The sequence below is a fragment of the Helianthus annuus genome, chromosome 2 (assembly GCF_002127325.2).
Source record: "Helianthus annuus cultivar XRQ/B chromosome 2, HanXRQr2.0-SUNRISE, whole genome shotgun sequence".
Taxonomy (NCBI): domain Eukaryota; kingdom Viridiplantae; phylum Streptophyta; class Magnoliopsida; order Asterales; family Asteraceae; genus Helianthus; species Helianthus annuus.
Genome location: NC_035434.2, coordinates 31,193,514 through 31,218,169, shown reverse-complemented (window position 1 = coordinate 31,218,169; position 24,656 = coordinate 31,193,514). Strand labels below are relative to the sequence as shown.

The following is a 24,656-nucleotide window of genomic DNA, read 5'->3' as shown; positions in this document are numbered from 1 at the left end:
TTGTGGGAGTGGAGTGAAAAGCCAAAATTGTGACCTTCAGTCCTTCACCCTATAAAGCTCCTAAAGATGCATGAAAATAAGAAATCGAGGACTTTAGTGTTTAGTTTATGAATTGTTGAAATTTGATTCAAGACTTTAACGTCTTATCGTCTAGGGTTTTTTAGTATATATTTCATTGTGTTGTTGAAATTTGGTTAGGCCTTTATGATTGAGTTTATTATTTTAAAGATTACGAAATTATACTGTATTACTGTTGAAATTGCTAGTTGCATTATCACAAAGTTGAAATAGTTAAGGTGTAAGGGATCTATGACAATCTTTCTTAATTAATTTGCATTATCACAAAGTGTTAATAGTTGAAATAGTTAAATAAAATAAAGGGTGGATAGTGATAGTTTTGGCAACCAAGGTGTACATAAATTGAGTCAAGCTTGTATTTGATTTATTTGAAGCTTTTGGTGACTTGGTTGGCTTGAATTGTTTACTGTAATTAAGTTTTTGATTATTTTATTTTTATACGTAAATAGTTATATACATAATTTGAATTATATTGTTTTATATAATCAAAGATACTATAGAATTATGTATATTGTAAGTAAAGTAATACTTTTTAATATTACGATGTATAGTAAATGATTTTTAAATCTTTGTTCAAATTTTTATAACATTTCATTTAATTATCATTTGAATTTGCATTCGTTAAATTTTGTAAAAAAAAGAACTAGATCTGCAACTATATGTAATCTTTTAATCATTCTAATATAAATTTTATTGAAAACGGATACCATATTTAACTAATGCACCGAATAACATCGGTATGCTTTATTCATTTTTAAGGTTTCTAGTTTCGATAAACTGACATCATATCGTTATTGTACCATACATAATCGAACAATATGAGTACGGTACCGGTACCAGTATTCATTTTATGGTTTCCGGATTCTATATTGTTCCATTTATACAGCTCCGTCTACGACGATAAATGAGTACTCGTACCAGTACCAGTACCAGTACCAATACTATGACGAATTGGATCGATACCATCCAAACAACATTTGTAACGATACTAGAAATCGTTTTTAGAGTTTTCGGTTAATGTAAAACACGTGTTGATTGCTATACTGAGTGCATGTATTGTACCAGTAATACGATAATAAACTTAACCGACATCGACCGAAAACCGTCATTAAGGATAGTTTGCAATAATATGCTTATTTAGGTTCATCATGAGCATAATCCAATGTAGGTACATGATGCTTGCATTCAGGCTCGGATATTAAACACGATTTAGTTTATGATAAATTAGGATTTCAGCTCGTTTCACTGCTAGAAAAAATGGTTTCTTTTGCTACAAAACTTTTCGATAAATTTTCCACAACTTAATTTTGGTGACAAGTATCCCACAAATTATGTAATACTACAAAAAGTAACTTAAGACATGATGGTTGGATCATACCCTTTTAAAAAGTTACAACTCTTCAAACTTTTTTAAAATATATCACACCTCTTCAAAAAGTCACAACTCTTCAAACTTTTTTAAAATATATCACACCCCTTCAAAAGTCACAACCCTATAAATTAATCACACCCCTTCAAAAAGTCCAAACCCTTTAAACTAATCACACCCCTTCAAAAAGTCACATAACTTAAACTAATTTTAAAGATATTACACTCCTTACAAAAAGTCACAACCTTTTGTATGTTATATGTACATACAAAAAACAACATAATTTCCTATGAAATGAGGGGCTAGATACATAGAGTTACCAATTTGAGGTTTGCAGCCCTTCATTTAAAAGTCACGTCGGTTAATTTGCATATCCTTATTGTTATAAAATATAATAATAAAATGAAGTATTACAACGGTTCATCAGAGGCATCCCACAAACTACATGTGATTAAACATTCATGTGAATCAATATCAACTAAAAGGGACACCTGCGTTTATCAAAGAGATTAAAATTCTTTCCTATAAAACTACTAAACCATTGATGTTTAAAAGAATTCAATTCAATGATTCTATTATTTATTATATTTGATGATTATTGTTATAATTTGAAAGACTGAATAATTTTGAATTGGATCCATATATAAAAATTCATTTGCCACTTTATCTTCGTCTGTTACGTTACCTGGTTGGGGGTCATCATCATCATAGTAGGTTACGACCGCTCTACCTTCATCCTCCAAAATCATGTTGTGAAGAATGATACATGTGTACATCACGTTTCCAATTTGATCCTTGTCCCATAATCGACAAGGCATTGCCAATATTCTCCACCTTTTCTTCAAAACACCGAATGCTCGCTCGACGTCTTTACGTGCAGCCATTTGGACCCTGTTAAACTTTAATCTCTTTGGATCTGAGGTACCGTGTCTTGTGAACGATTTTACGAAAACCCCCCACTCTGGGTAAATCCCAGCAACTAGGTAGTACCCGTACATGTACTCAATCACGTTTACAAAGAAAGTTCCTTTGGGTCCTATACCATTTACCCGATCATTGAAAAGAGGCGAGTGGTTTATGATGGTAATATCATTATGTGAACCTGGCATACCGAAGAACGCATGCCATATCCAAAGATCTTGGGACGCAACCGCTTCAAGCATGATGGCTGGCACCCCGTGAAATCCACTAGTGTGAGCGCCTTGCCATTGGGTAGGACAAAGTTCCCAGGGCCATTTCATACAATCTAAACTACCTAGCATCCCGGGTAGCCCATGATAATCAGCGTGATGTTCCAATATTTGTTGCATGTCACTTAAGGAGGGCTTTCTCAAATATCTTTTCCTATAAAGTTCTAGAATACACGAACAAAAGTTGTGAAGAGTTTCTCTAGCTACACGTGCAGACATTTTTAAATAGTCATCCATAATGTCCGAACTATTGCCGTACGCTAACTGCCTAAGTGCGGCCGTGACCTTTTGCCACGTACAAAATCCTAATTGCCCGGTTACATCGGGTTTTTGTTGGAAATAATCATATTTCTCCTCAAGATCTCTAGATATTCTTAAAAATAAGTTTCTACTCATACGAAAACGACGCCTAATCATTTTTTCATCATACTTAGGTTCCGCTGAGAAGTAATCGCTTACCAAGAAATCGTTAGCGGTGTGCCGTTCACGAGCGATGTACCTCCTCCTCCGTTTAGGTTGTTGAGTCTCTTCCTCATCGTCTTCGTCTTCCACGATAGCTTTCATCACCGCCGCGATCGTTTGTAGAAATATTTCCACACCATCGTCAGATGATGATGACGATTCACTATAACTTGAAGAACTCATGGTAATATTGTGTTTTATGTGTTTGATATTGTGTGAGAAAAATGTTAAATGTGGTAAGTATATATAAAGGAAAAAAGATTTTTTTTTTAAAAAAAACTAGCTACTTTGAATGGGCCACTCAGCAACCGCCATGTCACCTTGCTCCCCCGCCCCACGCCCGGCTTGAAACCCAAGCCCCAAGGGCCACGCCCCAAACCCAAGCCCACCCGGGGTGGTGCCTTGGGCGTTCTCCCCCATCCCACGCCCCAACCCAAACCCCATACCCCATAGCCTTAGAAATTATTTTATCCTTATAATAAAAAAATAATAAATGACGTGACTATAGTAAATAATTTATCATAAAAACAATTTATGTTTATTTTAAATAAACAAAGAACCAAGGGGCAATTGAGACAAAAGTACCAAGACGACATCGAGTATGAAAATGATTATATGTAATAATGTGTCTTTTCCTTAATTTTTTTTTCATCTTTTGTTCAATACATTCCATTCATATTGTTATATATATATATATATATATATGTATGTATGCATGTATTTTTTACATGTGTACGTATGTGTATAAAACGGATGTACGTATGTGTATAAAACAATTTGGCTCAATAGTAAATGTGTATAAAACATACACAAACATAACTAATAAATGGTTTATACACATATGTACTTGTGTTGAATACTCAAAGTACACATATGTATTATTCAAATTATATATGTACGCATGTGTATAAAAACGGATATACGTTTGTATATAAAACAGTTTGGCTGAATATTTTTAAATTAACAAATTAGTTAATTGGTGAAAAAAATGAAGAGAGAGAGAATGTAATTAAATATTTAATTGGAAAGAGAATTAGTTAATGTAGGATCGTTTTCACGACCAAACGAGTTGTTCAGAAGAGTTCTAATCAATTCAAGAGGCGGAAACTAATGAATTAACTTGGAAACAACTTGATTCACTCTTAATTGTCTTGTTTTATTCATATAACACGTTTACAGATCAGTAGACACGTCGGCAGCACTTTGGTACCGGAAACATCATCGTTTTAAATGAGATGGCAGCTCCCCTATTTATAGACTAGGTATTTCGCACGGAATAGGCAACAGCTATTTCGTGCGAAATAGCAAACTGTTATTTCGTGCGAAATAGCACTGCTATTTGGTGCGAAATCAACTATCATCACACATCTCCTATTTTCTCGTACTACGTGCCCTGATCTAACAATTCTAATAGAAGACTCGATACAAGACGAAGTCGACAGACGTATGCACCAACAGACTCCCCCTCGGATGTTGACGAAGTATTCGGTGTCGAGTCTTTACAACCTTCATCCTTGATCAGCCTTCGGGCTTCCTCCAAAGTATCTAACAGTGTAAGTATCCTCAATCTCTGTCTCTTTTCTTTATCAACTAATCTCCCCCTCGGATGTTGATCTAACAATCTCTTGTGTTTTTCAGACTCCTTTTTACTAGCAGACTCCCCTTTAAGTTGTGCTGGGATCGTAGTCTTGCTTTCACAGGTTCAGGATTGTGACCTGGCCCTCTACTCAGAATCAGAATCCTGGCTATCCTGTCACACCCCCAAAATCCACACGCGGAGTACCACCGCTTGGAGGCGTGACATGACCAGGATCGAGCCACCAATCATATTGAACAACACGATTAAGTAATTAAAACCAACCATAATACGATTGGTGACCAAAAGAAAATAAACCGACATTAAGTTAACAGCGGAAGCATAATACGTAAAGCTAAAACATAAGTTCATAGTTCAAAAGTCTAACGACCCAAAACATAAGTTCCACAAGTTCATAAAGTTTGTTTATTAAGCACGGGACATAACAGTTCATATCCCACAACGACTTCCTCCTCATGCAAACTCCATAGGCTTCTAACGACCTGTAAGGCATGTAACAACGAGTCAACAACAAAGTTGAGTGAGTTCACGGTTGGTTGTTTAGTTTTAAGTTGTTTCCGAAAACATGGTTTGTCTTTCGTTGGCTTAATTGCCGTGGGGGTTACCCCATAGTTGAAAGTATGATTAACCAGTTTTCTTTCTTAATTACCCAAACCTTATCCAAAATCAGTGGGGGCTTCCCCATGTGAACTACTAGACCGTTAAGATATCGACAACTGACGAACAATAGTTGTGCCCTACGTCAATGTCTATCATCATTGATAGTTTGCCATAGTCCATTAGTACACGCCCGTCCGACTGGCACAGTGTGAGGTTTGTTAAACCTAATAGCGCTATTAACTAATGACCCGCTCGCCATTGGCCTCGGCGATTAAGTCGATATAAAATGAGGGACTTCATGATAGAGTTTTTGTCTAGTAAGTTTTAAGGTTGTTGTCCTACCCAAGGAGGACGAACGTACGTATTCTAGCAAAGGAGAATACGCAGGATTAATATTGGCATCCTACCTATGGAGGATGACCGTACATATCCTACCCAAGGAGGATATGTAGATTCCGTTTTAAATTCTTTAACCCATTCCCAACCACCGGGAATCCCATGCCTTAGAAAGTATGTGAACTCACCTTGGTTTGCTTAGTTAGATTAGTTACTCTAATAATCAGAAATCAAGCACGTCCTAATAAAGTACAGATAACAATCTACGTATCCCACGTACGGTTTATCTACTCATTACTTCTATCACATACCACACAATTCAAATTCCAAGTTATATCGTTAAGTTACATTATTTTGCCCTAAATAATATAACTAGTTCACAACATAAGCAAATAATCACACAAGAGTTTAGTATTAAAATATATACTCTAAATATATATTTTTCCATTTTTATTTAAGAAAATCAACCTCCGACACTCGTATCTTGTTACAAAAATTATGGCGAAGTTTATATTCAAAACACAAGCTATAAAGTATACTTGTAATGTTTGGAAAAATATTTTCTAAGTGTTGGAATTTTTAGAAAATTTCGCCAGAGTTTTCCTTTTTAAACGGAGGTGTCCATGCTTATTAGCATATCATTTTCTTTTCAAAAATTCATTCAACAATCATCAACAATCAATCTTTACATTACCAAGAGCAAAAAAATATATGTGTTACACACTATTCATGAACTTAATACTTTCTGAAAACGCGTAATAACTTGGTAAAGCTTTTAGTGGACTTAGTTACCTTTCAAAGCGTATTTATTTCTTTAAAAATCATTTTCTTGAAAGTATTTAGTGTTTACAACTTGTAAACAATTTTTACAAAAATTAACCCCTTTGAACTCTTCTTGTAAATAAAATATTCTCATACTTGTCTTATTTCTAAAAATAGTGTAAGTGTTTGTAATAGTCATGATTTTCCAAAAACCGCTTCTCTAACTTGTTTTCTTCACAAAAATCTTTTGTAACTCTTGGGTTTACAAAATTATCATCTCACTTGTTTAATTATATTTCATGAAAAATCATTTTTACCAAGTTCACATCGAGCTAGAAGGTGGTCATTTTAGGTAGCACATAACCACTTTCTAATCTTGTTAAATCATATTTCTAAATAGTATTTAACAAGATCCATATGGTGATTAACACCACACAACCAAGAATCATCATAAAATTAACAACATGCTCCCTACAACATCTTACTACAACATTTCTTCTTCATGTTAACTCTATGTAAAGGTTTATGTTTAAATCTTTTTATTTCATGTTCTTGGTGTTCTTGATATTCGTCATACTTCAACTTTTAACTACTCAAAATGGAATTAAACAAGAGTAAATCAAGACTTACTACTAGCTTATAGCTAGGGGAGATCTCTAGTGCAAAGATGATGAAAAATGCTGATGAAAGTGGTGGAAGAAAGAAAGAAATGAAGTTCCTTCAAGCTTCCACCTTCACAAAGCACCTTCTAATGTTTGAACAAGCTTGAAATGGAAGAAGATGATGGTGTTAAAGTGGTGATAGTGGTGGCGGTTATGGGAGCTGAGAGGGAGAGGGAGAAATGAGTGAGGGTGTGGTGGGAAGATATGGAATGATGTAGTGGAGATGCTCCCCATACTTATAATCTTCTTTCTTATTTTTTGGCAACATCAACAAGCAAGATCCAATAAACAAATGTAGTAATATCTTAGGAGGTATGGTGAGGATTATTTGTGGGTCCTCTTGGGACCGAATTCGGTTGGGGGGGGGGGTTGGTTGTAAATTTTGCAACTAAGTTGGTAAAGGTTAGTTAAATCTCAAGTGTATGCTTACATATGTTAGTTACTTGATATTTAGTGGGTGTTAGGGTGTTCGGCGATCACGACTAGCCAAGAAATAATTAAACAATGTATTTGACAAAAATTTAGTGTCCCGGGTAATGTCCGGTTGTTCGGTTAGATACCGTTCTGTTAAAGTGTTTAATTATTCCGTAAAGTGTCTTTTATATATATTTTTGTAACACTTTTAATTCCCAACACCCAGGAAAGCTTACAAGACCATTTAGTCAATTTTCTGTACAAGACTAGTACGTTAACAAGCACATGTAAGTATGATACAGTAATCATAGAACAGTTAAGTAATTCAGCACAGTCATCAAGCACTTTGATTAACATTAATGAATCGTACGGATACATGAAATTATGAGGGTTGTCACATTCTCCCCCTGTTAAGAAAATTTCGTCCCGAAATTTAGCATGTGGTTACTGAGGAAGCTAGTTAAGTTGCGTGGTTTCCTGGTTTTCCCGGGGTGTCACATCATCCCCCCGTTGGTTTGGAATTTCGTCCCGAAATTCTGAAGTTGCTTCAGTCTCAGTAGTGGTTGCACTTTTCTTAAACAACTGGGGATACTTGAGTTTCATTTGGTCTTCTCGTTCCCAGGTATACTCTGGGCCACGACGGGAATCCCAATGAACTCGAACAAGAGGTATACAGGTACGCTTGAGAACCTTAACATCTCGATCAGTAATCTCTACTGGTTCCTCGACGAATCGCAGCTGGTCGTCGATAGTGAGCTCTTTTAAGGGAACTATGAGGGTCTCACCTGACAGACACTTCTTCAGATTCGACACATGGAAAACATTGTGAACTCCGCTGAGTTCTTCAGGTAGATTCAACCTGTAGGCTACCTTGCCAATTTCCTCAATGATTTCGAAGGGTCCAACATATCGCCGATTAAGTTTGCCTCGTTTGCTAAAACGAACTACACCTTTCCAAGGTGAGACTTTGAGTAGCACCCGGTCCCCAACCTGGAACTAGAGTGGCTTTCTTCGCTTATCAGCATAGCTTTTCTGACGGTCATGAGCTGCCGCCATTCGTTGCTGTATCTAAGCAATTCTCTCGGTTGTATCTACTACCAGTTCTAGGCCAGTGATTTGGCTGTCACCAACTTCTGCCCAACAGAGAGGTGATCGGCACTTCCGTCCATACAATGCCTCGAACGGAGCAGCCTGGATGCTGGTGTGGTAATTGTTGTTATACGAGAACTACACTAGCGGGAGGTGTTTTTCCCAGCCATTACCAAAATCGATTACACATGCCCTAAGCATGTCTTCAAGGGTTTGGATGGTGCGTTCAGATTGCCCATCCATCTGTGGATGATATGCCGTGCTCATGTCTAATCGAGAACCAAAGGATTTGTGCATAGCTTGCCACAACTCAGACGTAATACGTGAGTCACGATCAGAAATGATGGAGGTTGGCACTCCGTTCCTTGATACTACTTCCTTTAGGTAGATGTTTGCTAGAGTAGAAAACTTATCGGTTTCCTTGATAGCCAAGAAGTGTGCAGATTTAGTCAGTCGATCTACTATCACCCAAATGGTATCGTTTCCGCGTTGAGATCTAGGCAGGCCAGTAACGAAATCCATGGAAATTTGCTCCCTTTTCCATTTCGGGATCTCTGGTTGTTGAAGTAGGCCTGATGGTTTCTGATATTCGGTCTTGACTCTCGCACAAGTCAAACATTTACTGACGTAGGTTGCTATGTGGGCTTTCATGCTGGGCCACCAGTATGTAGTCTTGAGATCATGCTACATCTTATCCGAACTAGGATGTACCGAATAACGAGACTTGTGCGCTTCGTCCATCACAAGCTCGCATAAGTTTCCATAAAGTGGAACCTAGATGCGCCCGGTAACATAGTAGGCGCCGTCTTCCTTTTGTTCTAGCCGCTACCTCGATCCTCGTAAGGACTCAGCCCTGATGTTCTCTACTTTCAACGCTTCAACCTGATCATCTCTTATTTGGGCAGGAAGACTAGAGTGAATGGTGAGCTGTAACGCACGTACACGCTTAGGTATAGTATCCTTTCGATTGAGGGCGTCGGCCACAACATTGGCCTTGCCCGGATGATACTTGATTGCACATTCATAATCATTCAAGAGTTCGACCCATCGCCGTTGTCGCATGTTTAATTCCTTCTGCTTGAAGATATGCTCGAGACTCCTATGATCGGTGTAGATGGTGCATTTGGTACCGTACAGGTAATGTCTCCATATCTTAAGTGCGAAAACAACTGCTCCCAATTCCAGGTCATGCATAGTGTAGTTCCTTCCGTGAACTTTAAGTTGGCGCGATGCGTAGGCAATGACCTTGTCACGTTGCATCAACACGTAACCAAGTCCTTGGATGGAAGCGTCGCAATAAACTACAAAATCATCTGTGCCTTCCGGCAATGAGAGGATAGGCGCGCTACAAAGTCTATCTTTCAAGTGCTGAAATGCGGATTCCTGTGCATCACCCCAATGATAGGTGACACCCTTTTGAGTCAGTGAAGTGAGAGGTTGCGCAATCTTTGAGAAATCTTTGATAAACCTTCTGTAATATCCTGCCAAGTCCAAGAATTGGCGGATTTCTGTTGGTGTACCGGGTGCAGGCCAGTTCTTAATCGAATCAACCTTGGATGGATCAACATGAATCCCATCCTTGTTTACCACATGGCCTAGAAAGTGGACTTCGCGAAGCCAGAAGTCACATTTCGAAAACTTGGCATACAACTGCTCTTTTCGAAGAAGTTCCAGAATAAGCCTCAGGTGTTGCTCGTGTTCTTCCTGACTCTTCAGAAAAATGTTTTTGGATTTTTCTGAAATTTTCTTACTCCACCTAAAATTCAAAATCATCTAATGAAAATTTGAAAACAAATTATACAAGTAACATGACAACTGTTGAGAATTGCTTCATGTTGCAATCCACTTGGCTTAAACAATCAGAACTCCCCCTTACAACAAACTATTTTCCCATTTAGATTTCAAAACACTTAAGTTTGTTTTAATCAAAATGGTTTTTCCAGAAAATTAGTTTTGTTGAATTTACCACTTGTAAAGTTGGGGTCCAATTCATCACATTGTTTTCTCAAACACTTTGAATGAAGATTAAATCAAGTTCAACTTAATGACCCTGATAACCTCTTGCACCTAAAAATCTCTTTTCAATCACTTGTAGGTTTACTTATCAACCTAACCACTTGAAATATAACAATTTTCAAGAGTAACTACCACATGTAGATCGAAATATCACAGATATGAATTTCTCAAGAAATGTGCCGATTCCTGCTCCATAATTACCCACCTGGGAGCTCCAGCAAGTCAAGAATTTAAGTTGTGAATGCTGTTACCCAAACCTGACCAGCCTTGGGTGATTTTGACTCACATCTATCCCACCATCTTTTCGATTGATAAAATTCTTTGGCACCTTTAACCTTCCCATCAATCATTTTTCCGAAAATATGTTAAACATTTCCATTAAACACTTTTTCAGCATCAAATTCTTTCTTACTAACAAAGAATTGATCTGAAATCTCAAACCTACCTTTTGATTTCAGATTTTCTGCCCGCAATGGTGGAAAGTTAACATCATCCAATGGCGGAACAGAATTTTCAACATTTTTCTCAACAGATAGCTCCTCTGATTTTATGAAATCAGATTCATCGCTAGAACTTTCATCTGAACCTTTAACAACCCATTTTTGTTTGTTTAAATCGAATTTTCTTTTGTAAAAACGTTTTGAAACATCACCATTTTTGTAAGTCGAATTTTTAAACATCTTAGATTTCTCAGTTGTTTGTTTCTTTTCATCAACATGTATTTCTTTCAATTTTGAGTTAAAAGAAACTCCCTGTTTTGTGTTGTTGGACTGTTGGCAATTCCAAGCAATGTGTCCAATCTTGTGACATTTGAAACATTTTCTTCTCTCAACTCTCTATTCGGATCTCATCAACATATTCTTTTTCTTCTCAGCGAGAAACTCTCGATTTGACTGTTTCCAAAACGGTTTCTTCCCCTCTTCTTCAGAGCTTGTTCCTGAGACAAATTTAGTTTTTGGTTTATAAGTTTTTTCATTTTTATAATTTTCTGGGGAAATGAACCCTAAACCATTCTTTTTGAAGTTACCGTTATGGTTTGTTTTCTTTTGAAACCTATAACCAGAATTGTAACCCATTTTCTTGTTCACTTTTTGTTAAACTCTTGAAGTGTATCTTTTAAGTTTTTCATGAAGATTTAAATCTTTTATTTCAGAAATATTAATTTCTGTCAATTTGAAAACCTGTTTAATCTGTTCAGTTTTGACACTTCTTATTGGGAATTCTTCATCAGAAAATAATTTGTCTGAATCATTCAAAGTATATGCTACTTTAAACGTTTTATCATTCAAATTATTCTTTGATAACAGGAATTCTTTATTGTAAACCCGTTTTACTTGTGAACTCGGACTCTTTTCTGATGAACTCGGACTTTCAGATTTAGACTCCGATTTTGACTCTTCATCCATATCCAACACTTGATCGACCACTTTCTTTAATAATTCAGACTCATGATCAGTGTCAGACGCTGTGAATGTAACATCAATGTTATCTGGTAACTTATCAATGGTTTCAGACTTTAACTTGATGTTGAGAGCCTTATTTAAACGTTCCTCATTCGGCTTTCTGGGAGAATAAATTTCGTAGATCGGGGGTGGACACTTGTTATATTTGACACTTTGTTTCTTACCAGTATCCGTATCTTCAGTCTTTTTATCTTGAAAAGCTTCAAGACTCGCAACAGTAGGATAAACTCTGTCAATCAAATAATCACACGTTTTATAACTCAACAACAAACGTTTGATTCTTTCACTTTCTATCTTTTCAAATTCCAAATCCTGCTTTGACTTTGCACAGTCTTCAATATACTCATTGATAACTTTCTGCTTTGTCATTAAAGTGGAACTCATCATTGTCATAGCAGCATCAACTTCTGAATTTGTCTTTTTCAGACCATCAACTGTTCTGTTCAATACATCATATGATTCCTTCATGTATTTCAAATCAGACAATAAATTTTCTTTCATCTTTTCCAATTCAGCAATTTTCTTATCCTTCTCATGACAACCTTTGCAAGATTCTAAACATTTCTGACAAGGTTTAGTGATCTCGATAATCTTTTCCACTTCGACAATTTTTTCTACTTCAACAATTTTTTCTACCACTTTCTCCACTACCTTTTCAAACACTGGTTCTTCATCAAAAATTACTTTTTCTTTGTATTCCTCCTCTTCGACCTTTTTTGTCGAATTTTCTTCAACTTCTGCTGTTTTAGCTTCCAATTTCGCCTTTTCTTCAGCAATCCTTCTTGCTTCCGCTTCTTCTAATTCTTTCTTCAGTCGAGCATCTCTCTTCTCTTTCAACATTTCAATTTTATCTGCAAAAAAACAAATTAAAACTGAATGAGTCTAAATTTTTTCGAGTTGTATTGATATATTCTTCTTCATCATCAGTATCATCATCACTTTCTGATGATCTAAAAATCTTTGTTCTTTTTGGTTTAGATTTAACTTCTTGGTCTTCCAAGATTTGAGCGACAAGTCCTGAATTAGGAGGAATGTATTTGTCCCAACTTAATCCCTATGCCACTTTTTCATCATCTTGATTTACAAGATAAGCTTTCTTCTTTCCATCTTCAATAGCACGGGATGATGACGGTTGTTGTTGTTCGATTTGATGAAAAATTGATTTTTGATAATATGTTCTTTCCAGACTGATCTTGTCTTTCGTTTGCTTCCTTGTTTTTTCACTCACGCTTAAAATGACCTTTTTCTCGACAACGAAAACACGTACCTTTGATTTGTCAAACCCTATGGGAGATTTAGACAATTCACTAAACTCATCTCTTCCGGTGATTTGTTGAAACTTTTCTGCCCTTCTAACAGCACTGGCTAAACACCATTTAACATCCATCAACTCAAGTTTCTCAGCATCAATTTGGTCATAATCCTCTTTGGTGAGCATCGGATTTCCAATTTTGCCATCAACTAGACTTTCATATGATTCTAACATAGCAACAAGTGATGCCATGTGTTGCTTAGCTATTTCCGGAGACATATTTTGACCATTTTGAATGTTCAAAGTAACATTGCATTGCAGATTTGTTGAATTCTGTCGTTGAGGACTTGGTGTTGTATAATTTGGATCAAAGCTTGAATACGAAGATGAATTTCCACCACTTTGAGTCACAGTACTACCCTTCGTTCCAGAAGAACTATCAGCACTGAAACCAGTCTGAATCTTAGAGCTTGGAGTAACTTCAAATTATTTCCTCTGTAGTATAAACTGACATCTTGTTGAGCATTTGGATTACTCATGATTGCCGTTTTCTGAATATCCAACTCATGCTCTTCAATCTTCTGAATAAACTTTGCCAAATTCATACTCTCAGATTTTCTCATGTGTTTTAAGATCAACAAATAAGTTCCCTATTTGTTCTGAGGTAATGCATCAGTTAGCTTATCAACCCATTCATCATCGTCCTTCTTTATGTCCAATATTCCCATTTCCCAGACCAGGTGACAATATCTATCAATGGTTATTTTTGTTGTTTCATTTTCAAAAGCTACAAACATGTCAAATGATTTCTTCAGTAAAGCCTTTTTGTTCTTGATCATATCTGCACTTCCTTTGAATTTTTGAATCAATGCAGTCCAAATTGATCTTGTAGTACCCGAATGTTGGAGCAAAACAAAGATATCTTCTTTAACTGCTTGTTGAAGAATGCTAATCATCATTTTTTCACTTGTATATTTCAATTTTTCACCATCTGAATAGTCACTAAAAGCTTTTTCAAGCCCACGTTCATTTTTCGGTTTCTCGTAATCTACCTCTAATGAATACCATGCGTCAAACTTATAAGCTTGCACCCAGTTTTCAAATCGATTTTGCCATCCTCTAAAATCCTCAATGTACATAAGCTTTGGCGGTTTTTGGTACGTTCCTGTTTCATTCTCACTGTAAAGAGTTTCAGCAGCTGTAACAGGAGCAACTGGTGTAGCAAACGCATTGTAAAATTCTTCTTCCATGATTCAATAACCTGTATCACAAATACACAAAGTTCAAACAACAATGAAATTTCACACAAAATGAGAGTTCAAACGAAAACACTTGGTACGAAATGATCTATTGGTACGAAATCACGTTTGGTGCGAAATAATCTCTTCAAGTGAAATCAACTTTCAAATGGAATAATGATTTCGTGCAAAAACAAACATGTGAAATGACAACTTAGTGCGAAATGCCTGATTTCGTACGAAATAGATGACTTCGTACGAAACTACAAGCTGATTTCGTGCGAAATAACAAATCTGAAGTGATTCCATGCGAAATAAACCAAATACAGTGATTTCGTGTGAAATCAAGTGTATTTTTTCAAGCGAAATAGCTATTTCAAGCGAAATCAATTGCCTATTTCGTGCGAAATACTGTTGACGTCATCATGTCGATCTGATTTTTGTAAAATTGACCAAGTTTTAAGCTGAATTAGGGTCTAATCTCTCGAGGATTCATTAAAACACTGTTTCGCTTATAATGTATGAAATTCAGACCATTTTGACCGTGAAATTTTGTTTAATTTTGAAAAGAAGGTGTAGAAGTCAGAAATTATGGCTGTTTTGACAAGAACTCTTCCTCCTGAACTCTGATACCACTTATAGGATCGTTTTCACGACCAAACGAGTCGTTCAGAAGAGTTCTAATCAATTCAAGAGGCGGAAACTAATGAATTGACTTGGAAATAGCTTGATTCACTCTTAATTGTCTTGTTTTATTGATATAACACGTTTACAGATCAGTAGACACGTCGGCAGCACTTCGGTACCGGAAACATCATCGTTTTAAATGAGATGGCAGCTCCCCTATTTATAGACTAGGTATTTCGCACGGAATAGGCAACAGCTATTTCGTGCGAAATCAACTATCATCACACATCTCCTATTTTCTCGTACTACGTGCCCTGATCTAACAATTCTAATACAAGACTCGATACAAGACGAAGTCGACAGACGTATGCACGAACAGTTAACAATTTACCCTATACCCTTTTCATTTATTTTCTACACATAAATATTTTGAAAACCCTTGAAAACGAGATAATTGCATATTTTCCCTTAATAATACTCTTAATTGCATATTTACCCAAGCCTAAATTAAAATTGCATATTTCCCCTTCTTTGTTATAATGACTAAATTACCCATTTCAAAATTGAAAGATCCTTGTCTCTTTCCTTCTCTCTCAAACGACTCTTCAATTTCTTCTCTCTAAAAAAAATCCCACGGCTGGAAAATACTCACCGGACAAATCAGGTTCTGAATCATATTCGTTAGAGAGAATCAACTCTAGGATCTTATCCATTACCCTTTCATCGAAGAAGACAACTGTTCTTGAATTCATCTGTTCCATTCTATATTTCTTTATTGTATAGGAATTCGAGATATGCAGTATTCCTTCCATGAGTTTAAGCGGTGTAGAATCACATATTCTTTTATTCAATTTATTTTGCTCTTTATGGATTTTGAATTAATTTGATGAGTTTCCTAATTTGACTTTTCGTTTTTGCTAATGCTTTAGAAATTAACTCCTTATTTTGATTCTAATTGCATATGGATTTTTAATCAACTAATTTGAACTTTTTTAGCAACTGGTCTATAATCAATTGATTATATTAATTCTCAGTATATCATTCATACTTTGGTTTGACTGTTTAATGATAGTCAAAATGACATACTAAGGATTAAAGTTTGGAATTTGTTAGTCATTCATAACTATCACTTGTATTTTTTATGATTGTTACTCGGACAATAATGACTTAGTAAAGATACAAGAAAAAAACTAACTAGCGATGTAAAAAAAATAAAAACGCAAAACAAAATACGAAAAAAAACAAAAAAAAACTAGTAAACTATGGGTAAATAACTAAATATGTAATTTCTGAACTTCTAGTAAAGTTAAGGGTAAAATAGTCATTATATAATTTATTTTTAATAAAATAAATCAAATTGGGTAAATTTGCAATTTTATTAGTTAAAGAAGGGGATACGTGCAATTTAAATTTTTACTTGGGTAAATATGCAATTTAGAAGTTTTACAAGGGGAAATATGCAATTGCCCCTTATGAAAACTGTCATTATTATAAATCTTAAGATCTCCTAGATCAGTGGACATGATTTGTTCATTTTGTTCACAAAAACAATATGGTTCACTCTTGAACCACCCTTATTGCGAGAACCAATGTGAACACAACCTAAAATATCTAAAAAAAACCCTAAAAAAACCTAATTCCCACCCCCCAAGCTAAATGCTAAAAACTAAAACCCGCAAAAAACCTAAAAAAACCTAACCCCCTCCCTCCCCCCCCCCCCCCAAAAAAAAAAAAAAAAAAACCTAAACCCCTCCTCCCCCACCCCCCTAAAAACCTAAACCCCCCCTCTCCCCCGAAAGCTAAAATGGTAAAAACTAAACCCCCAAAAAACCTAAAAAAATTAAAAAAAAAATCTAAACAATTTTTTTTTAATATTTTTTATGTTAAAATCGCTAATTTTAGTAGCCAAAAAAAATTAAATTTTTTTTGGCTACTAAAAGTAGCGATTTTCTTATAAAAAATATTAAAAAAAAAAATTTTTTGTGTGTTTTTTAGCTATTTTTAGGCATTTTTGGTTGTGTTCACATTGGATCTCGCTGTTCTCGCAATAAAAGGTGGTTCCTAACGGATCTTTGTCCTATATATGTATATATATATGTATATATAGGGAGCCGCTAGAATGAAAACCACCCCGAGTTGTAAGAACCGCGAGAACTACACCCCACGGGTGGGCGTTCACCATGATTTTTTTTTACAACTAGATGTGTGTATTATAAACACAGCCGTAAAAAAAAAAAATTTTAAACGCCGCGGCCGAGGGGGTAGTTTTTTACACCACAAGTTTGGTGAAAAAAAAAAAGAAAAAAGAAAAAAAATTAAAAACACCAAACTTGTGGTGTAAAAAACTACCCCCTCGGCCGCGGCGTTTAAATTTTTTTTTACGGCTGTGTTTATAATACACATATCTAGTTGTAAAAAAAAATCATGGTGAACGCCCACCCGTGGGGTGTAGTTTTCGCGGTTCTTACAACTCGAGGTGGTTTTCATTCTAGCAGCCCTATATATATATATATATATATATATATATATATGGAAATGTTTAAATGAGAATGCTAAATATTGTGAGAACCGTGAGAACGAATGAAAAAAACGCGAGAACTTAGTAAAAAACAGTTCAAATTCAATTTTTTTACACTTATCAATATTATTCGAATACAATGTTAGAAATTGAATTTACACGTTTAAATTTACATATGTTCGTGAATATTGAAAATTTACGCATGTGTAAGTTTCTCGTTTGCACATGTGTGAATTTTTTGTATTTCACAAATTTAAACATGTGTGAAAATTTTAATAAGAGCGATTTTGAGAGGAGAAATTAATTATTTGATGTTGTAAATTCTTTTTTTTTCATGTTGTATTTTATTTACATTAAGGTTTGTATTAAAAAATTGGTTTTGATTGGTTTTTCATTCGTTGTCACGGTTCTCGCGATATCTAGCATTCTCAAGATAACCTTCCCCAATATATGTATACTAGGTTATCACCCGTGAATACTCACGGGTTGTGAATCTATTTTTCTAAAAAAACATATACATATATAAATACATATAAATGAAAATTGCATGATGATTAACGTAGATTAATCAATTATAACGTCTGTAAAATTAAGTAGTTATAAAATGTAATACTGAGAAAAACAAAGTTGTTTTATATCCGTTCTATATCATAGCTTAAAGAATACTAAAGAATTTATGCAGCACTTCTTCATTAACATCTTCTTTAACTTCTACTTTAACACTTGCAAGACGTCGTTCAGGAATACGGACCAAATCTTCTATGCCTCTAAAAACCATCATATCAAATTTTTGACTCGGAAATCATGTTGAAAATAATAAAGTGTTCATCTTGAATTTTCATGTCTTCTTTAATGTGATTCCATCCAGTAGTCATATAAAACTTTTGACCATGTTTTTCCATAACAACCAACCATGTACGGTTAGGAAAAGTGGTTATAGTAACATGTTTCGAAGGTATTATGTTCTTCAACTTATGATGAACAAAAAATCTATCGATAAGCTACAAGTACAAAAAAAATTATATTAAAGAAAGTTTTATAAAATTTGTCAAATACTACTATAGTACAAACATAAAAAAAATAATTACCAAATGATCTTTATGTTCAGAGAATTGGGATGTTTGGCAATATAAGAAATCACCTTGAGCAAGTGCCAAATCTTGATAAAAGTATATCAATCTAAAAGTTAGACTACCTTTGTATTGAAACAAAAGCAATGAATTCTTTTCTAATAGTAGTGACTGAATCATATTAGACCATCCGTCGTGGAAAAAGTATGAAGAACCTGCTTTCCTAATTTTGACAGTAAAAATTCTTCCATCCATCGTAATGACTCGAACCACACCATCAGGAACTAACTTGAAATCAGCTACCCAATTGTGGTAACTTCTGGGTAAAATCTGTACAGGAAGTAAAAGTTAATACCAACATATGATAAATAAATAAATTTGATAATAACATCTACATACCCAAGAATTCATCTTTTACAATTAAGCATTTTCAATGATATATGAAATTTGAAGTGGATGAAGATGATTATGTATTATGTATATTTATAAGAGAAGCTTATTTATGGTTATGGTAATAGGCTTAATTAATTAATTATGGTCCAAGTATTTGTCTATTATTTGCACAAATATATCATGATTCTATAAAAAAGATATAATAGTAAATTATAATTCTTACAATTTGGAAGTACAAAATTAAATATATAAAGACATTTATTCACGAAATTATGTATTATATGTAAATTCTCCTATATATTAATAAATGAATGAAATGAACAGTAAACTATAATATAATAAAATATTATATACAGTTTTTTTATCGCCTTTACTTTTTAAGTCTGATAAGCTTGGTATTAACCGGTACTTGTGTCGAAAATATCGGTTCGTTATTGGTACATGAAGGTAAAAACCAGCACCAAGCCTGGTACATAAAACGCCAAAAGTCCGTACCGGATTGAGCTTGATGATCTTTTAGTTCGAGAAATTGGTACTGCTACCTAGTACCATTTGCTCATCCCTGATCACGGTACCGTACGAACACCAACGGTATCGTACAACTTTTTTTAGTTTCAGGGCTAGGGATGAGCTCGGTGCCAACTGATACCGAATCGGTATTGGTACCGAAAATACCGATTACGTTATCTTCCATGAAGGTAAAAACCGGTAGCGAACCGGTACTAGGAATGCCAAACGTCAGTACCGAACTGGTACTTAGGATCTTTCGGTTCAGGAAATTCGGTACCGGTACCCATTACTATTTGCCCATCTCTGGCTACGGGCTTCTACCGAACAACATCATTACCATACAACTTTTTTAGTTGATTTTCTTTCGGTTATTTTTTAGTGTTTTTTTCTATATTTTCTTTTTATTCTTGTTAGTGATTCCGTGTGCAACGCGCTCGTAGTGATTTCAAACACATATAAACACAGACTAAATAACAAAAAAAAAAAAAAAAAAATTCGCAGCAGCGTGACGACGGTTTTTATAACTAGTTTATAAAAAAAACCAGATTATGTTTTTTTCGGATTGTTTATTAAGAGGAAAATAATTTACAAATTTGTTAGAAAAAGTATTTACTACTTTCTATAAATTGGTTATTGGTTAGTATGTATATTTAGAAACAGTTTTATTAACTACATAAATATAAATTGATTATCTATTTAATACTTTCCATAACAGTGTTAATAAAAATCAGTTTCCAAATCTACTCATACAAGTTTATAATCACACAAAAATCGTGTTATTTATGAACTGAAAGGCATCGACAATTACATTAATTACAAATCTAAACTTAACCAAAAATTTTGTTTTATTTACAAACTAGGTTAATGCCCACGCGATGTGCGGCTTCATCCAAAACCATATTATTTTGATTCAAATTTATTATTTTGTAAAAAGACATACATAGGAATTTAAGATCATTTAAAAAACAAAAAAATCGGAAGAAACAAACAACAAATCTTCAAATTTCAGTAAAAATTTACTCGTAGACTACGTTGGTTTTTTATTTGCAATGGTGCGTGTCTGTGGAGTATTTATATATTCCGGCGTCCACAAAAACAGGGGACAAAAGTCACAGTGTGACAGAGGGTGTGGACACAATGATGGTGTTAAATGTACCATATACATAAATCTACATAAGGTAGAAATGCATTCATTTTAAATAGCTATAAATCTACAACTTGCAGAACAATTTGTAGCCCAACTTTCAAATACATGCCCTAAGTGGTCCAACGATTAAGAATATGAGACGACCAATTTGTGCCTACTGATTGGTTTGTAGCCCAACGTTCATAATAGTGAGTGTATCGCTCTAGAGAGTTCTTTGCCATCTCTCGTCGACGTTCAGACACATCATACTGCAAATGAAAGTGGAAATACAAAATCAACATTTAATAATTCAAGAAAATAAAATTGGAGACTCATGATTGTTTTGCAGCAAAATACAATCAGTTTAATTACCGCTCCCTATTGCTTTACTAACGCATAACGATTGCAAGCATAAAAGCCACCAGTTCTCTCTCCGTGATCTGACCATTGACCAAGACACAACCTACACGTACAAATGTTTTTAGAAACAGGTCAGAATTATTTGTAGAAATACAATGAATACCAATGAGTAGAAGTGCACACAAAAATGTTGCATGGCCCCTATGGTTTACCAAAATTTTGGATTTAGTCCCTAGCTTTCCAAAAGTACAAAGATGATCCCTATGGTTTGCATTTTGAAATGCACTTGGTCCCCATAATTTTTTCCAAAAATACATGGATGGTCCCTATGGTTTGCACTTTGTAACTCATTTAATCCCTAACTTGGACATACTATAACCTTTAGATTTGTTGGCTTAGGACTAAATGCATTACAAAGTGCAAACCACAGGAACCATCCGTGTACTTTTTAGAAAGCTAGGAACTAAATACAAATTTTGGTAAACCACAGAGACCATCCGTGTATTTTACTAGAAGTAGCAATTTCGGTCCATTTACCTCATTTACCTTTGATCATGAACGATGAACATTTTGATTGTTTCAAATGAGTTGGAAATTGCGAGAGTATTTTTAACATACAAAACATTCTAAATTGTTTTATTTAACTTACCAGCAAAACTCGTATTTGCAAGGAGGGTTGCAAGTCATGTGCATACAACCTTGGTTCTTCTCGATCGGACGTTTACACTTTGGACAAGGCTTAGAATTAGCAAATATCCTGTAATACATAACATGAACGTTAAAACAATAAAAAGTAACATTCTACAAATTATACAACATTCACCAAAATAACATGTACCAATTCATATTTTCAGACTCGGCGCTGTTTTTCATTATCCATTTGGAGACGGTTTCACAGTCCACAGGGCGATGAGCTTCTTCTATACACTGCAATAATAAAATAAAATAATAAAACTTTTATCATCTATGAAGCAAGAATATAGATAAATCACTATACGAACTTTCAAAACAACTCATAAAGTCATAATACTCACATTCCAACAAAAGTTGTATTGTATGAGCAATGGCACATTACATCATAGCTTCCACTTCCGAGATCAAACTCGATCGCACAGTCACAACCCGATCGCACAGTCATCGTTAACTTCAGAATTGAATGTGGCTTCCATAACATAAATCCTATCCCAATCTATACCTCTAAACCAAATATGAGCCTGATATAATGAACACATTAAAGTGAGTCAATGTAATTAAAAACTAAACAGTTCCAAGAAGCTAGAATAGGACACACCATACAACACCTTTATTTCATCTGCGCCTTTCGATCCTAGCCATTGGTTGACATTAAAAATCAGTTTGCTAATTAGATCTTTTGCCTCTAACGAAAGCCTTGCTTCTTCAGGGAACTTTAAATGCATCTTCCAGTTTACTATCTGCAGGTTCAAGAACACTAGCACCAGCCATGTGTATGAAACAAAAAATCCATGTCAAATAACGATAGTACGAAATAAGCTACCTTCCTACAAGTTGACATTGGATCATCAAAGTAGAAAGGTGGATAGCCCACAAGCATTTTAAACATAATAGCACCAAGAGACCACCTAAAGAACAAAAAAATCATCACATAATCGTCGTAAAGCACTTAAATCAAGATTCAAAATAAGCATGCCAGTATGCTACATACCAATCACATTCCAGTGCATAACCCTTTTTTAGCAGAACCTCTAGAGCTATATAATCCGGAGTTCTGACAGTAGAATAAGCCTGCAATGTCACAAGAGATCATCAAATATGAAAAACACGAAGGTTGTAGCCTTTTTATACTTCAATTTATCCTTAATGTAACCTTAGATTCATTTACAACAGCCTTTGTGGTGACAACTTCTAACGATTAATCACCCCTTCTCTTTTCCCCTCTTCTTTCCCCATATTATTATTATTCACTCACCCAACACTAAATCACCCTAAATCCAATCAATACAAGAGTTTGATGATCTCTAAACTGCATCAACAATAGAAAACACAACAGCAAAACTTTCTACCTTATTTTGTTTTGCAAAGTGCCAAAGATGAAATATTTCACCTCCCTTTGGGTATACTTCCATTTAATTTAAACATATATGAAATTTCCGCCAAAAGAAGAAGACAACAATGAGACACGTCATCCTGTTTACAAAGAACCAAAAGACATCCTCTAAGATAAAAGATAAGATAACCCAATATATCTAAATGTTTACAAAATTTTCTCCTGTATAAAGGAAAGTACCCAAATGATGTGAGTATTGTTGTTCAAAAAATAGCTTGATAACATTATCCTATAGAAAAAGGAAGAATACTATTATTGTCTGAAACATGTGTGTATAATATATAAAGTAAGGAAAGGAGGTAGGTGTTGATCGGTACAAAACCGTAAAAAAATTCACAACAAATGTAATTTAACTTTAGGCTCGTTGTAACTTCCAGTCACTTGAGAATAATCGCCAAATGCACAACAGCAGTATCATGTTATTGTAGTACATATTCACATTTATAGAGAAAAAAGCTTTTGTTTTGAGCATTTTAGCTGTCGTCTAGGACCAATTTGGAATAAAACTATCTCTAATCTGAGTTTAACTTTTCTTTAATCACTCACATTTGGCTGTTAAGACTTGAACCTTAAAAATGTTTTTTTTTTTGTTTTTTGTTCCTATCAATTAGCTACAGGTTTGATATAAGTTTTTAGTTTGGACTCTTATACTTTGGTTTTTCTTTGTTTTTAAACAAATAAACAAATCATAAGCTACTATAAGACTTAGTTAATAAAATGAAAATAAAAACAACAAAACTTACTTGATCACCAACCGTGTATATATAATGCTCTTATTTAAGTTCTCTAATCAGCAACTATAATACACTAGAGGCGTTCTTATCTTATTTCTCTAATAAGTTTCCCATACTTAATAGTTTTTTTTTGAAAGAAATATATTAAAAAGTATGTAACGATAATATCTATTAGAATATATTTAATATACAAGTTAAGTTCAACATTAAATTGACTGCATATGTCAGTTATCTAAGAAAACACAGTTCTCAAAACCCAAATCAAAGCAATAAAATCTCACTAAAAAATAAATCAAATAACAGTACCAGTTCTATAAGCTCCTCAGATTTTGTTGAGGATTGGGTCAGGACTCATGAGAGTAGACTCCATATGCTTTTCCTAAACAATCAAAGCAAATAAATTGATAAATAATTTGTTTATTGATAAAATTATCTGTTTCCATGTAGTCCATTCAAAGTAATTGGTCAAAATTGCCACCTTTGTCAATTAGAGATCAACTAACATCAATATTACCTTTTCACCTTAGCATTTTTGCTCAACCCATCAACAACCTAGTGTATAGCAGTGGCGGCGGCACCACCCACATCTTTGTTGATTTATTTACCTCACAAATCCAAAAAACAAACGATATGACATTGTTGGTACATATGTTTGTCGACTTCGTCTTGTATTGAGTCTTGTATTAGGTTGGTTAAATTAGGTT

The 24,656-nt window shown here is 34.6% G+C and overlaps 1 long non-coding RNA gene across 4 annotated transcripts; it reads right to left on the bottom strand.

Moving 5' to 3' along the window:
- Nucleotides 1-20,820: 20,820 nt before the first annotated feature.
- Nucleotides 20,821-23,359, bottom strand: LOC110884451. 4 transcript variants are annotated; one of them, XR_002561178.2, is made up of 9 exons: nucleotides 22,979-23,079; nucleotides 22,817-22,896; nucleotides 22,649-22,733; nucleotides 22,434-22,565; nucleotides 22,167-22,346; nucleotides 21,971-22,059; nucleotides 21,782-21,889; nucleotides 21,145-21,235; nucleotides 20,821-21,041 (listed from the first exon to the last, which is right to left on the bottom strand). It is a non-coding gene; the product is annotated as an uncharacterized LOC110884451 (long non-coding RNA). The 4 variants fall into 4 exon arrangements; XR_002561179.2 differs by lacking the exon at nucleotides 22,979-23,079 and adding an exon at nucleotides 23,175-23,359 and having other exon boundaries at nucleotides 22,434-22,733; XR_002561181.2 differs by having other exon boundaries at nucleotides 22,424-22,733; nucleotides 22,979-23,083.
- Nucleotides 23,360-24,656: the final 1,297 nt, after the last annotated feature.